The 12,827-nt window shown below is 36.8% G+C and overlaps 1 protein-coding gene across 1 annotated transcript in view; it reads right to left on the reverse strand.

Moving 5' to 3' along the window:
• The window catches only part of LOC117415139 (neuron navigator 3-like), a 283,877-nt gene extending 271,428 nt beyond the window's left edge, over window positions 1-12,449 (reverse strand). Inside the window, exon 1 of the mRNA XM_059027613.1 lies at window positions 12,116-12,449. The gene's annotated coding sequence lies outside the window, so the exon portion shown is untranslated. The remainder of the gene's footprint in view (window positions 1-12,115) is intronic.
• Between the last annotated feature and the right edge of the window lie 378 nt (window positions 12,450-12,827).

Consider the following 12,827-nt stretch of genomic DNA (forward strand, 5'->3'; position numbering starts at 1 on the left):
ATTCTCAAGGTTGTGCGGCACTGAAACACAGTACAATTCTAGGGTCTTTGGTTTCAACTGTTTCTTATCAACCTCCAAAGCAGTGTCTGCTAATCCGTGTACAAGCAGGCCTAGCTGGGCAGTACGTTATTGATTCTGCTATCTAAATCCACCAGTGGGAGCAGCAGGATACTGCAAGCAGGATTAATAAAATGCACTTCTCAAGCAGGATCTTTATGGGCTACACCAGTTGGGTCTACAAACCTGTGCCTGCACCTCCCTGCATACAATTATTCACAGAAACACTGTACAATGTGGCACTAATGCCTTAATAGAGCCCCTTTCACACTGACAGGGTCTACACTGGTCCAAACCTACCCAGGTCAGGACCCGGGTGTCATCCGGGTCGGCTAAGCGATTTCACACTGCTTTTGATAAAGCAGGGTTGACCTGGGTGACAGACGCAAGTTCACAATGTGCATGTAAATGTACATTTTTACAGACGCTTCCATCCAAGCTTCAATGGATTGAACCGTCGGCCCAAATGTTGATTAGAGCAAATGTTTCTTCATCCCTGTTGCAATCATGCTGTGTCTCAATCAACAAAAATATGGCTAAACAGAAACATTTCTTGCGGAAGTGAAACCTTCACGCAGGCGTGGCTGCTTGTTATTTTGTCGGCTTATGAACGCCTTCATGCATTTTGTCTCACTCAACCCGGGTCAAAGAGTGTTGACCCACATCCTGAGGTGGGTCGCTGGGACCCGGGTAGGAGTGCCAGTGTAAAGGGGTTTAGGAGAGGCTTGGTTTATATTACACTTTCTTCTCCCCTCTCCAACTTTGTAAATATGTTCTGTTGTACGCATTCCCTCCACCACATTTTCCTTTTCCTTCTTCCTCAATTGATTGCTGTGAAAATCACTTTCTTTTTACACTACACCACACAATAAGGTTGACATTTGTCCAAGTATGAGCAATTAAAGACAAGAAGTTCACAGTTATTTCCAAATCATGCCCTGCAAGCAAACTGGTTTTTAAAAGATGCACTGCAAAAAACCAAAACAAAAATCCAGGGAACACATCTACTGCAGGCAATATTATTAAATAATAAAAAAAAAGAATGAAAACAAAACCAAAATAATTATACATTGCATTATGTTATTGTACAACTTGATAGTAAAAAGAATTGATGCTTAAATATATCTATACAAAGCCTTGTTGTAAAGCTGAATGGTATTTCATCCCCGTAAAAAAAGCACACAAAGGAAATACAATGTCCTTGAAAAGGTTTAAGGATAATTACATATATATATATATATATATATATATAACCTCGCCAAAGCGGCTTGATTGTTCTAAATCAGTGGGCACACCAGCCTGCTTAATTGAATTTGTACTGGTTCTTCACAGTCGTAAATCTCATGAGAATATCCTATTGACTTGCCTTTTGGTATCGAAGTCAGAGCATAGCAAAGCAAATTAGTCTTTAAATGCACAGCATGTAGAGTTTTGCCATGAGCAAAAATAAATATAAAGCTAAGCTTGTTGAATATTATTAAGTGAAGAAGAAGAAAAGTTAATCTAAAATAAAAAAAGCTCCAATGGCTTTTATATTCTCCCCAAGATGTATTTCAAGGAAATGACAACACAGCTCAAAACAAATCTGGTTTTTTTGCCATTTTTCATTTTCCCTTGAATGAAAAAATTCCGTTTGATTTAATGACTCATTTGTACGCCCTTAAATCTGTGGTTTTTAACCAGTGTAAGATTTCTTTCTAAAGGAAAAATTGGTGCCAATTCAGTGCCATTTAAAGTTTCTTTAAAATGTATCATTTCTTCCAAAACTAAAACTGACTAAATGAACTTGCATGTCTTTAAAACGTCTTCACATGGGAATGATTTAGACCAGCGTTCATAGTAATCTTGTGTTCAGAGCACCCCATTTACTACATCTACTACAAAAGTAATAGCATTTTGTAGGCACTGTCAGAGTAATAGCATTTTGTAGGCACAGGCAAAGTAAAGTAGAGAGCCAAAAGAAATCTCTCTCTCAAGGGAGGGGCACAAAAACTTCTCAAAAGGGTGATTTATTAAATACAGCATGCTAAGATTGCAGCACTATTATTCCTGACAAATCTACTTGACCCTGTCATTTTTTTATTATGAAATGGGTTTACAACAAACTTCAAAGTACCACGCCAGTGGGTGTTATTTTATGTCAATTAAGGAGGTGCTATGCTAATAGCCTGGGTGTCAATCATAGAAAGAACCATGCTCTACATTAAACATGCATTGTACTAAACAAGGTGTTTACAACACGTTTGTGAGATGTTGGAGGGATAGTACAGAAACGCTCTAATTTAACTTACCAAATCAAAGCCATCGGGTTAACAACAGGTGTCTATTTGGGTGATAATGAGTCATTTACCATGCTGTATGCTTTTTACCTCAACATAACCAACATTGAAACTAACATGACCAACATGAAAAAAGACTCACAAATACTCAAATGGCATCATGGTAACTATTGGACCTCATCTAAATGTCTCGTAGCCACAAAACTGTTGACGGTTCATAAATAAAAAGTGCAAACGCATATTAATTAATTGCAAAAGGACATTCCACTATAAAAACAGACTTTCTGTATGACTGATCTCAAAAGAAGGCATTATTCAATGGAAATTTTGAAAAAATGTAGAGTAATGGGCACTTTTTAAACCCTCTTTTATTTTAACTAGAACATTAATTATATATGTCTCTTAATAAATTGGTTTCGGGGTAAGCTGTAGCTGTCATTAAAGTGCCAGTATGGAAACATGAAGAACTTGGATGGGAAACCTCAAGGGAAAACCAATTGCTGCACAGCACACGTCTATCCTGCACGAACATCTTCGAATACCAACACAAAGCTGTCATCCCCTGAATGCTTTATGTTTATCGTGATGACGGCAGCGAAATAAAGAGCTCTCCAAACACTAACTTTCCGGGTCACAGATCAAGTACAAATTAATTTAAAGTAAGTTGTAAGTATATTCCTTCTTCTTATTGCCCTGCATCAGAGAACTAACAGAGCAATTGACAGGCCACACATTTTTTTCCCCCATACAGCAAAAAAGACTTTTCTCGAGAATAATCATTCTTCCTGTACCACACACATAAATAAGCAAGCCCTCATGAATACTGTATTTTATCTTCAGAAGTGAGAATTGTATAGGATCGCATGTAGCCCCAGGCAGGCATGGATTTTCAGATCTGTGGATATACCTTTAATTGTGTAGGGCCTCATCAGATTACAATAATAGCACATGTATTTAAGTTTTTCAGCTAATACGAGGAAGGAATATGATCTACAGCTATTTCTAATGCATTGTAAGAAAAAGCACCATGTTTTGCTTTGTGACTGAGGTTTAAGATGTATATTATACTGATGCTGCAAGTAGCAGCAGGACAAAAATATGCTTATTTAGCTCAGAGCCACACAGAAACAAGCAGGTTTCAATGGGGGAAGAGGTTTTGCTAAGAGGGCACAAAGCTTAAGTTCACCCCTCCAAAATAGACCACACGTTTTCTTTTTTTTTTGCCAATAAAAAAAAAAAAAAAAAAAAGATGTTTAAAAATCAATTCTACGTTCAGGCATTCTCATTCCAGACAGCTGGATGCCACTGTCCCCAAACCTCTTTGCAATATTGTTACAATACCTGCAATTTAATTACACTTAACATGTTGCACCAAGCTTCTAATTACACTGGACATGTTAAAAAATTAAGCTAGTTTTGAACAATAATTACCAGCACGTATAAATGGAATAAATTCCTTAGCCTGCCAGGTCCTGGTTATTGTGACTTCAGCAAGCAGGAAGTAGCACATTCATTTTGAAACTGATTTACAATGTTATTAAATGGCTGAGATTCAGGCAGCCATAGCTTAATAATGTAATAAGAAACTTTGGTGGTGCAAATAACAAGTACACACATTCTGCTTTGCAAGGGAAATGACTAAATACTGCAAGACATAAAAATGCACTGTATTGGGATTATTAAACATTGAGAAGGAGATAATGTGCAATCTGCATAATTAATGTTGTAGGTTTTATCCAGCCTCTGATAAATTGAAAAACAGTCAGAACATTGATGCAGATCTATCTTAAAAACTGCACAGCAAGCATACGATCTAGAGATCTTCTGATATTTACTTTATATCTTTTTTTTAAATACGATATTTCCAGCTGTCCTTGAACAATACAACCCAGGACTATTTATTGCAGTGTTTTCCATACAGTGGGTTTTGGATTTTACTTGCAGAACTGCACCATATTCAAGAATCTCATTATCAGCAACTCTAAAAATAGACAACATTTTTCACAACTGAATCCCTTGGGTACAATTTCAGGTTTCCTTTAAAGTGCTATGGCTTTTTTTAATTCAAAAACGGAGCGCTGCTCTAGAAATTCTGTCTCTACCCACAGTCATAAAATACTAACAGCTGACTAGTTTTGGACTCTCCGGTTTTCTTCTTAATTTATCCAACCCTGTACTATACTGTTTTATAAGTGAATATGTTGTGTAAAAGGTGTCTCTTATTGCTATAAGTGATGCTGCTGTTTTTAACCTTAGAACTATGCCGTGTGTTATATGCAAGGCATGACATCTACATATAGGAGAAGATGTACTGGAATTTTTAACAGTGAGTGATTGATATCTCTAGTCATACTGTACGTGATGTCTAACTGTGTTAAAACACAGTGACAATCAATTTACATTGAATGAATGACATTAAGAGATCTAGTTGTGATGAGTTTATTTAGAATACATTCATTTTCCACTGGGAGGGAGACACAGAACCAAGTATATTAAACACAGATCTGGATGTGTTGCATCTTACTCATACTCAGCAATAGATATTGCCAAATCTCTAGAGACATACAGACCTTCATCCGATTCATTGCAAGAATGAAAGCATTTTCAAAACCACAAAATGCTGCAGACAAGAAAATAACTCATTTAATCTTGGTGGCCTGTTTTGCCATATACAGTGCTCCCTCGCTATAACGCGGGTCTCGGGGGGCACACAATATGAGCGTTATAACCGAAGAGCGTTATAAACGGGGGAGAGGGTGGGGGACGTCGCAGGACACAACACACATCTGACTGGAATACAAAATTAAATAACTCCCTCTCTATAATGCACATATAGTGAAGCAAAAATGTAACTTTCTGTGAATTAACCATGTATAAAGCACCAAGTAATCAACACAATATTTTTTACAAAAATAAATAAATAAATAAAAAGGTAACATTCCCACTCGTGGATAATTTTAATTAGCAGTTTTTAAACTATAAATAGCCTGGCTAAACAGCGGTCGGGAATTCAATTTGAAGCGACAGACAAGCAAACCAAGTGAGAGAAGGAGAGCGGGTCAGGAGAGGGGAAGAGAGAATGGGCTCGCCCCAGGTTCGGCTGCCGGAGCGAGGCTGAAGCGAAGCTGAAGCATCTCGTCTCCCGGAGAAAGATGCAGCTCCTCTCGCAGCAAAAAAAGTAAATACATTAGGAAAGATAACCATGTAATAGGCCTAATATTTATTTAGTTATAAAATGAATGCTAAATATGACGTCTGTGTTATAGCGTAGCTTTTCTTCAGTTCAGATACTGTATTATTATTTATTTCTTAGCAGATGCCCTTATCCAGGGCCACTCACAATTGTTACAAGATATCACATTATTTTTTACATACAATTACCCATTTATACAGTTGGGTTTTTACTGGAGCAATCTAGGTAAAGTACCTTGCTCAAGGGTACAGCAGCAGTTTTCCCCACCTGGGATTGAACCCACGACCCTCTGGTCAAGAGTCCAGAGCACTAACCACGACTCCACCCTCCCGTCCTGTCTCAAAAGGGAGAGAGAGAAATGGAAGTTAGATTGAGTTGAAGTTGTTTACAGTTTGAACAAAACCAGTACTGTATTTACTGTAGCAATATTGCATGAATCACTAGTATAGGGAATTGGTGGACATGCTGTAGGAGTGTTATATCTGAGGCGCGTTATAATCAAGAGCCTTACAGCGAGGGAGCACTGTATATCTATATATATTTATTAGAATATATTTATTAGGGGTGAGACAATACACTAAGTTCACAATACGTAGCTCGATACACAAGCCATGATACAATACGTATCATGATACATTTTTTTTTTTTATTAAGCAATTTATGCCAATTCTACAAGTATTTTTTTATATATTATATATGTTTTTTGTAAGTACTTTGTCTAAAGGATTGTTAATTATTAAAATATTTAATAAGAGAATACATTTTATCAACAGGCTTCCAATTTCTAAGGAATGGGGTATATCTTTCACTCCCATGAGCCAAATAAGATAAAACAGATAAAAGTTTTCTAAAATATGTAGACTCCTAAATGAAACTGCCCGCATAAAATTTAACTATCTGTCTTGTTCAGCGTTAGTTATACAACTCCAAGTTTCACTTTGTGTACTTACCCTTTAGGACCAAGTGTTTTTCAGTGGGATGCTCCCCCAGGACCTTTTTGCTTTTGGCTGTTGTTGACTCTCTTCCTATAAAAATCACTAACAATATATTGAGTCTTGGTGTCATTTTTTTCAGAACACTCTGGGGAACATTCTAAAGTACTTCACACAACATACAAACCTTTTGCATTTTCAATACGATTATATATATATATATATATATATATAATTTTGTGAAAGAATCAAACCTCTTCATGGTTCATTGCCCCTTTAAAAACACTGACCCAACACACACAAATGGATTTTGCAAGCGCGGTTGCGCTATTTTTAATAAACACAAAAACAAAAATAAACAAAACAAACACCTAGCTCTCTTTGAGCAATAACTAAACAGAACAGGAACCTAAACTAAAAGACAGGACAGCTAAGCTGTTTACCTGTAACAAAAAAATAAACAGCACACACAAAACAAAGGCTTCACTATACCTTTTTCTTTTTTTCAAATTACAGCTGTACCCACACACCATCACAGTCAGGCTTCTACCCTCTTCAGCAGCCGCCCAGAGCAGACTGACTGCTCTCCTTTTAAACCCTGCACCTGGGTCCAATTTTCAATAGTAGCCAGGTGCAGGTAATGATTAATAATAAAACAATTAACAAAAACAATTAAACAAAACAATTAAACAAGACAAATGTGCATTCCGCACATGTTTTTTCTGCAGAGAGGTTTTAGCCCCCTCCCTGCCATCTCACAATATATATATATATATATATATATATATATATATATATATATATATATATATATATATATATATATATATATATATATATATATATATATAATTAATATTATTATTATTTTTAAACTTTAAATATTTTTGTATTATGTATTCTGCTTGGAGGTAAGTGTATAAAAACGTGTTATTCTAGAACCCGAGGGACCTTGATAATTCCTTAAAGTTTTGTTGAAAAATATTGATGTTTGGGCAAATTAAGACGTCTATAACACCAAAATGTGATGCAGGTACTTCCTGTGATAACTTTGCAAATTTCTTCACTAACAAGATTGTTACAATAAGGAATTCTCTTACCCTATCTAGTGAAGATTGAACTGATGTGGGCATCAAGACCATTGAATCTCCACATTGACTTGCGCATTTTGCTACAACTGAAATTACTGATGTTTTAGATATTATCAATAAAGCTTGTTCCACCTCGTGTTCTCGTGATCCTTGGCCGACTAATTTTGTCCGTCATTGTGCAGATGCTTGTGATTTGTAATATTGTGAATCTCTCCCGAAAAACTAGAACTGTTCAATCTAGCTTTAAGTTGGCAATTATAAAGCCAGGACATAAATCTACATTGGATCCTGATGTCTTGTCTAATTATCGTCCAATTTCTAATTTACCTTTCCTTGCAAAAGTCTTGGAAAAGGTTGTTGTTGCTCAGTTGTCTGCATATCTCTCTGCTAATAATCTCCACAGGGCTCTGTTCTTGGTCCTTTACTTTGTAATTTGTGTATGCTACCGCTGGGTAATGTGATCAGACAACATGGTTTTAACTCCCATTCTTATGACTACGACACCCAGATTTATTTTAAAATGAGTTCAGATGATGTAAACGTAAACTCCAGACTATCAACTTTCCTTGACAAAATAGGGGCTTGGATGTCAATATTTTTTTTGCAGTTAAATGCAAATAAAACTGAATTTCTTTTAATTGGCTCTAAAATAGCATTAAATAAAATCCCAAAACCAATGACCTTTGGCAGCCCCCCCATTAGCTCTTCACAAGCTGTGAAAAGTCTTAGAGTCTTACTTGATTCTACTCTTACTTTTCAGTATCACATTTCAACTGTAGTGAAGTCTGCTTATTATCATTTGCGGTATATGTCTCGAGTGCGTTTGCATCTTGCAGAACCTGACATAGAAACTCATGCGTTTGTTTCATCCAGTCTGGACTACGGTAATGCCCTATTGGCTGGTCTACCTTGTAAACTTCTCAATCGCTTACAGGTTCAGAATGCAGCTGCACGAATTCTGACAGGTACAAAAAGATTTGATCATATTACACCTGTTCTTGCCCGCTTTCACTGGTTTCCGGTGAAGTACAGTAATTTTTAACTTAAAATTTTATTAATGACATTTAAGGCTGATTACATTAATGATAATTAGGCTTGCTACTTTTCGATTGTAATCGAGTGGAGCATGTGGAGTAGTGGTTAGTGCTCTGGACTCTTGACCAGAGGGTCGTGGGTTTAATCCCAGGTGGGGGAAACTGCTGCTGTACCCTTGAGCAAGGTACTTTACCTAGATTGCTCCAGTAAAAACCCAACTGTATAAATGGGTAATTGTATGTAAAAAATAATGTGATATCTTGTAACAACTGTAAGTCGCCCTGGATAAGGGCATCAGCTAAGAAATAAATAATAATAATAATAATAATCGGTAAAGCTCGTTAAACGTCAAAATCTCCAAAAATATGAGTTCGACTCAAATTAATTTATATAGGATAAACCTCAGTAAAACCTCACTATTTTGTTTTTCTTACCAAAAACAATAATTTAAGAAATCATCCCGTCTGTGTAGTTTTTATACTTGCTGTCTGTCCCGTCTCCATTCCACTCTGAATGGCTAGGGGTCGCTGTCAGTCAAATCAGTGATTCTTTAATAGGCTAGTGTAGTTTTACCATCAGTCATTTCATACTGTCCTGACAAATCTCAATGGCTGAAGCAGCGCTAGAATGCTCTCATTCATTTAAATGACTGTCAATCATCAGACCGACTGTGCACTTTCATTTGCCAGCTATAGCCTGTCATTCAAAACGCCTACTTTGAAATTAGTGGGTTAAGGTGTAGGTAAGCGTTTGCTATTATAGGCATATACGGTGACAGTTACTAGTTTGATTTGAAAATGGGGCGCATGAGGAAAACACTCATTGAGTATTGTGCACAATACCCTGATCGACAGCAGACGTCTCCGCGGCAGGACGAAGCGGGCCAGTCTGCGTTGCCTCCAGTGAGTCCAGCTGTGCTTAAGTAGAGGGGCGGAGCATGGAATAAGTGCAAGTTAGTTCTGTTCAACTCTCTTATGTTTTGTTCTGTCTGTGCATATTGTTTTTACTTGTAAATGTATGCTATAAAAGTCTGTGTAATACACTTTATATGCTGCGTTTTCTACGGTTTATCTGCACTAACTGGAGAGTGGCCACACCTGTGGTTGCTGGCAGAGACATTAACTCTATCCCTGCCACAATCAGTCATTTAGAATGGACTATGATGAAAGTGAGTTGAGGAAGAACCATGACTGGAAGAAGAATTCTGGTGATGCTACTGGACGGTACATTGTGCAATATAATAAATATCCTCGCCGATTTGAGACTAATCTGAAACATATGGAATGGGAAATAAACAGTGCTTCATAACAGCTTGTTATTTTAAATGCTTCCCTGCTGGTCTGTGGGAGAATCAATGGCGTCTACATTGAACGCTATAATGCATATACATTTGAGAGCCATATTTCACATGAGAGCATTAAAATAAGCATTCTTCATAAATATTGACTAATTTGCATGTCAAGGTTATTTTAAATAATTAGATTTCTTCGAGAAAGGTACATTTTTTATGAATTTCTCCATAGAGCCAAAACACACAAAAAAATTACTTGGTACTTAAGGAGATCTTTATCATTGAAGCTTTTCAATTATTCAGTTACATTATCTTGGCCAAGGTCATGCATTTTCAAAAGGAGAACAGTGTTACATGCAAAATCCCTAGGAGGCAAATTTCTATGCAAAATGAAATTTTAAAAAAAGACAAACCCATGTATTTGTCAGGCAAGACCAGAGACTCAATGACAGAAGAAATCACTTCATTTAAAACAAATAAATAAATACTACACCCGAGTTGCTGCTTTGTGTCTTGAATTCAATAATATTGGACACAGTTTTGTTTTTTAAATTTGCACATATGCATTTCAAAGATCTCGAGCTAGCACTTTGAATCCAGGTGTGTTATTTATCTTCTCAACCAGATTCACAAACATCTCAAAGTAACTTCACAAATCATCAATGTCAGCATTTTCTATTTCAACTGCTGTAAGTGACAAAGCTGCCTCTGCATCAAGGGTAACTAGTCCTTTGATTCTGATCTACTTCCCACTAGAATGACTTAGATGAAGTGGATCCTGCTGTTTATAAGAAAATGGCTTGGGTGTACTGTGAACAAGATTCCAAGATTCCAAGATTCCATGTATCATCATCTCCAGCAGTGACAGGATACAGACACACTAGATCATGCAGTTTTGCCTCAGTCACCAACTGGTTTAGACTGTGACCTCCCATACATGATAACATGGGGCAGTTGAAAGCATTGATCATGGATGGATGATCCACTGGCCTATTGATATAAACTGCTCACAGAGCCTAAACTGGCATGCAATGGCTGATTTTCAATTAGGCAAAGTCAGGAAATGGCATCATCATTATACAGAATTCCCTCTGAAGAACACAAAGCCCCACTGCACTCCTATTTACTCATTCGGAACTGCAATTAAGATAAGAAGGCTGTCATTTGCAACATTAATGGCATTCGTTTAACAATCTGGGCTGAGACCCTCCCACTTACACCCTGCTGAGACAGAAAAAAAACAAACACACTGGTGGCCAATACAATAGTTAAGTCCTATACACACACATTTGTGTTTTGTTTCGTCTTGACTTTAAAAAACTCCCTCTGTTCTAAATACAACAAGCCTGTACTGAAAATAATACAATTACAGGTTCGACTTTCATTGTAAACTGATCAAGACGCAACAGAATGATGATAAAATGTTTTCCTTGGTGCAATGGAGTTAACAACCAACAACCATAATTGTGAGATTGATGGGTTAACATTGACATGTTGTTTCAGAGACGTATATCATCGCCATATGTGCTTATTTTACATCGCTGTAAAGACATAACTAAGAGCGTTTCTTATTAGACTGTACCTGCATCTACAGTAGTAGGATATTTTGATTCATTTCAGTTAGGCTACATGTATTTGTGCAGTGTAATTTTGGGACGCTTTAGTTCAACACACGCATTTTAATCAACCTTCTAAAATACTGAAAAATCGTTGTTTTGTATTTATTTAAAACACACACTAATACGTCACATTAATTCCTAAATGTCTGCATAATATTTTTTTTCTAAATAAAAAGAAATACAAATCTTTTGTTTCAATAAACCAATGTAATCTATCGTCAGTGTTATCAGATACCATCAGTACGTATTCATGTTTATTAAAGATGACGAAATATCTTCAGGTAATGCAAACATTATTTTAGATCCATTCAAACCATGCCCGATTGAATTTTTTAGCAATTGTGCTAAAAAAAAAAACACTTCATGCCGTGCCCTGCCACAAGTACAGTCAAATGAGTTTACCCTACAAACGTTTCCACAAAAAAAAACATCTGAATGCCTTGTTTAAATGTACAGGTGTTGACACTTCTTTGCAATTCCCGACGTTGAATTCAGTTCAACAGAACGCACACATCATTGATTTAACCAATTAGGGTAACAGCATTAAACAACATGCAAAATAAAAAAGCAAGATAAATGTCTTGAGTTTAAACCCAAACGCAGTAAAAAGCACCCTACCTGCTTGCAGTCTTCATCAGCAGCAGCATCCGCGCTCGGATTGTTAAATGTACCAGATAAACAGATTACAAGGCGGCGACTGGTGTTCGGAAAATCATCAGCATATCCCTTCTCGCAGCAGAGGGGACTCGGCTCTCATTCCACAGCCTGTGCACAGCGCTTCTCCCTCTCTCTCTCTCAAGACCGTGAGCCGCGCAGCTCCAAGTGCCAAACCCTGGAACACAAGCCCAGCACCACCAACCTGTAACTGCCAGCCTGTAAGCTGCGAGTGGCGCTCTCACCAAACATCACAACTGCATTCTTAAAGAGAACTATGATGAAAAGAATGAGATATGCACTGCACGAAATCTAGCCCGTCGGGGTAGTTCATATATATATATATATATATATATATATATATATATATATATATATATATATATATATATATATATATATATATATATATATTACAATGTATTTGTAACCCACAATATCCTCCAATAAATATTGGAACAGATGTATAAAGACAGAACGTTTTTTTTCTTTGTTATTTTTGATAATTGCTTTCTTCAAATGCACGTAAAATATTCTAATGAGCAAATCGTCCTATAAGTACAGCGGCACCCCGAATATTGTTATTTACTGTAGCATTCAATGCAGAATGCTTGTGTGGAATATTTGAGCTACAGTATACCTCTGTTAATAGAAGTTTGTAGAGTGCAGGCAGTGA

The sequence above is a fragment of the Acipenser ruthenus genome, chromosome 7 (assembly GCF_902713425.1).
Source record: "Acipenser ruthenus chromosome 7, fAciRut3.2 maternal haplotype, whole genome shotgun sequence".
NCBI classification, from domain to species: Eukaryota; Metazoa; Chordata; class Actinopteri; order Acipenseriformes; family Acipenseridae; genus Acipenser; species Acipenser ruthenus.